Genomic DNA, 1,008 nt, shown 5'->3' with positions numbered 1-1,008 from the left:
GCTCTGATTTCTCAGCAGAAACCATGCAAGTGAGAAGGCAATGGGATGGTATATATAAAACCCTAAAAGAGAAAAATTTTCAACCAAGAATTATAAGCCTGGCAAAATTTTCCCTCAAATATGATGATGAAAGTAGGAGATTTCCAGATAAGCAGAAATTAAAGGAATCTGTTAAAACCAGACGACCCTTAAGAAGATACTAAAGAGAGTACTTTGAACAAAGAACCAAGAATAGCAAACAACAACTGACCATTAATACACAAGATGACATAATCCAGAAACAATAGCTACAGCCATATCCAAAGTAAAATAAGATTACAAGATTGTAAACAGGGAACCAGAGACCTCAACAGGCAAATGAGGACAACTACAAATGAAAAAGAGGGAAAATGTTGTGTAGTTACAGAACTTCTAAATGGTGAGGAAGTTAAAAGAGATGCAAGATAGAATGGACTATTTCAAACTCAGGGAGAAAATTATAAACCACAGGGTAACCTCCAACAAAAATTATAAACCTTTACATCACAATAAAAAAGAGGACAAACACAAATATTCAGCAATACTAAAACAACAGCAACAAAGGAAATGATAACATGATTCATAAACATAATTAGCTCAGCACAGAAAATAATAATGGAACAAAGAAACCAGGGACACCATGAAAAAACACATAACAAAATGACAGCAGCCAATTCATACTTGTCAATAATTACACTGAATGTTAATGGATTAAATAAATACACCACTCAAGAGATGGAGAGTTGCAGATTGGAAAAGAAAACAAAACCCGTCAATAGACTGTCCATAAGACACACACCTTAGAGACAAAGACAAAAATAGACTAAAAATCAAAGGTTGGAAAAAGATATAACAAGCAAATGGCAACCGTAAAAGACCAGGAGTGGGAGAGATACGGCAAGATGGCAGACTAGGCAGAAAGACTGCACAGACCCTCTTCAACAAAGAAAAGGGAAACCAATTAACAAAGACACAGAAGATAATCCTGGA

Source organism: Orycteropus afer, unplaced genomic scaffold (genome assembly GCF_000298275.1).
Source record: "Orycteropus afer afer isolate SDZICR_OR568_19922 unplaced genomic scaffold, OryAfe1.0 scaffold00210, whole genome shotgun sequence".
NCBI classification, from domain to species: domain Eukaryota; kingdom Metazoa; phylum Chordata; class Mammalia; order Tubulidentata; family Orycteropodidae; genus Orycteropus; species Orycteropus afer.
This window is presented reverse-complemented; position numbering follows the sequence as displayed.